Source organism: Gymnodraco acuticeps, unplaced genomic scaffold, assembly GCF_902827175.1.
Source record: "Gymnodraco acuticeps unplaced genomic scaffold, fGymAcu1.1, whole genome shotgun sequence".
Lineage (NCBI taxonomy): Eukaryota > Metazoa > Chordata > Actinopteri > Perciformes > Bathydraconidae > Gymnodraco > Gymnodraco acuticeps.
Window position 1 is genome coordinate 1,430,885 of NW_022990692.1, and position 2,500 is coordinate 1,433,384.

Genomic DNA, 2,500 nt, shown 5'->3' on the forward strand with positions numbered 1-2,500 from the left:
CTTGTGAAGCTCAAAGCGCCAAAAAACGTTTTATTTGTATAGAAATCACATGCCGGGTAACTCCAAATAATTCACTAAGGTTGTTGTTGGCAGTTTCCTGTAGGAACAAACTACACACGATAACCGTTTGATGAGGAAGCAAGAAAGTTAACGTCTAACGGTCAACAGTTTGACAGATTTCCTTACTTTTTGTGTGAAGTTGATATCCTATATTATTACATTATTACATTGCTTTTATCCAAAGCGACTTACAATAAGTGCGTTCGACCAACAAAATACAAACTTGAAGAAAACAGAATCATATAAGTACATCAGGTTTCATAGAGCTAAAACATTTCTATATATATTCTATTTTTCAAAAGTGTTTTTAAATAAATTACAAAACACCTGAAACCCTAATGCATCACAGATCTATGTACAAACAACTCACAAAACACAACTATCTCATCAGTTTTAAGATATTTTATGGATTATAATTTGTATTCACTGTAACAATCCCAGGACAGATAATATACGTTTCTGGTAGAATGTCCCATATATATCCATTAGGGCTGTCAGTCGATTAAAATAGTTAATCGCGATTAATCGCAAATTAATCGCACATTTTTGATCTGTTCTAAATGTACCTTAGAGGAATATTTTTCAAGTTTTTAATACTCTTATCAACATATGAGTGGACAAATATGCTTTATGCTAATGTTTATTATCATTTGAACAATGACAAATATTCTCATGAATATTAAACACAACAACCTGTGTGTGTGTGTGTGTGTGTGTGTGTGTGTGTGTGTGTGTGTGTGTGTGTGTGTGTGTGTGTGTGTGTGTGTGTGTGTGTGTGTGTGTGTGTGTGTGTGTGTGTGTGTGTGTGTGAGTGATGGATCGTTGGAGCTATGTACAGCTCAAGTCATATGCTCGAACGGGAGCTGCCTGGACGCTGCAATCATGTTACGCACTATCCGTGCTGAGTGTGCTGACTTTTCGTACAATGTCCCACTGTCTGGCTTCCTGCATAAAGTCAAGTGCTCGGCGCAGTTGTGTGGATAGAGCGCTCCTCTGTTTTCATTTAAACAGCTCCTTATATCCGTTAGCGCAGCTAGCTAGCACCAGATGCTAACAACAACAATGCACGTAAGGTCTCTCTCTCGCTCGCTCGGGCCACACATACACACACCCTCCCGGTCCTCCCAACAGCCAGTCGGTGCCTGCCTGTGAGCGTGGAAGTGTGGTCTGCCACAAGCAGGCGGCAGGAGCGGGGCTGTCAGCATCAGCTTGTAGACGGTATTTTAAACTCGATGCGCTCTGAAACTACGGGGCGGCCGAGGGAAAAAAATACACATGCGTTAATCGCGTTAAAATAATTAGTGGCGTTAATTTTTTTTTGCGTTAACGCGTTATTAACGCGTTAACTTGACAGCCCTAATATCCATCATTAAGCAACCACACCAAAAACAATCTAGATTGATAAATAGCTCTACAGGTAAGACATGTTGTTTTATTTTTGGGTTGAACAAACATACTGTACATTTGAATGTAAAACTAAAATGTAATATATTGTTTCTTTGTGTATCTTCCTGTAACTTTCTACAATCAGAAACTGGACTCTTGAAGAATCATCTCTATTCCACCTCGGGGAAGCCAAACTGGACTTCGCGGAGCAAGAAGACAAAAGAGAGACCCTCAGACTCTATTTGAACTTCTCCCACATGCTCTCCTTCCCTTCTCCCCCCTTCACCTCCTTCAAAGTAATAAAAGGCCAGCAGATTAGCTGGAAGAGCGCTGCACTGCCACATTCTCTAATAAGAAGAGGAAGAAGAAAAGCCGCCTCCCGAAAAAGGATCAACACTGCCCTGTCTAAACCATGACGAGCACCAGCAGGGATCTACCCGCTCCGCCATTTTGGATCTGCCAGCCTCAGTTGCTGGCAGAGTCATTGACACCAAAGGCACTTCAGCCACACAGTGCGGCCATTGTCTGCCCCGCGGCTCCCCACTAGGCCAAACCACTTGGTCTGAACCACTGACTGCCTGGCTGGCTGACTGTACGCATCACATGCTCCAGCATCTGATAATAAACAGGAAGTAATATGCGGGGGCGTAAATCCACCGTAGGATTGCAGATTTAGAATGTATGTACTCTGTCATTTTCATAATGGTGAATGGAGTACTGTTTTTTTCTCCCCCCTCTTGCCTGTGGAAAAATGTGTGGCATAGGCTAGGTGTGATTGCATCTATGTAAATGAGGCAGGGGTGGTGTGAGCACACGTACACACAAACACACACAAAGAGTGTCCGTCAACACATGCAGTCACTCTTATTGTTGTAAGACAGTGGAGGCTCTATTCACATGCTCACACACACTCACTGGCCGATTTAGAGCCTGGTACAGTGGCTAAATAAACATCAGGCAAACATCTGATCACATACAGGAAGCATTGCCTTGATAATCAACGCCTTATAGGATCATATCCGACTGTTGGTTTAAGCTAAAGATGTATTAACAG

General features: G+C 42.4%; 1 protein-coding gene across 1 annotated transcript in view; it reads left to right on the top strand.

The window, feature by feature from the left end:
- arhgef40 (Rho guanine nucleotide exchange factor (GEF) 40) overlaps positions 1–2,500 on the top strand; it is a 39,171-nt gene that overhangs the window by 36,445 nt on the left and 226 nt on the right. Inside the window, 1 exon segment of the mRNA XM_034230392.1 lies at positions 1,592–2,500. This exon segment is cut by the window's right edge and continues 226 nt beyond it. The gene's annotated coding sequence lies outside the window, so the exon portion shown is untranslated.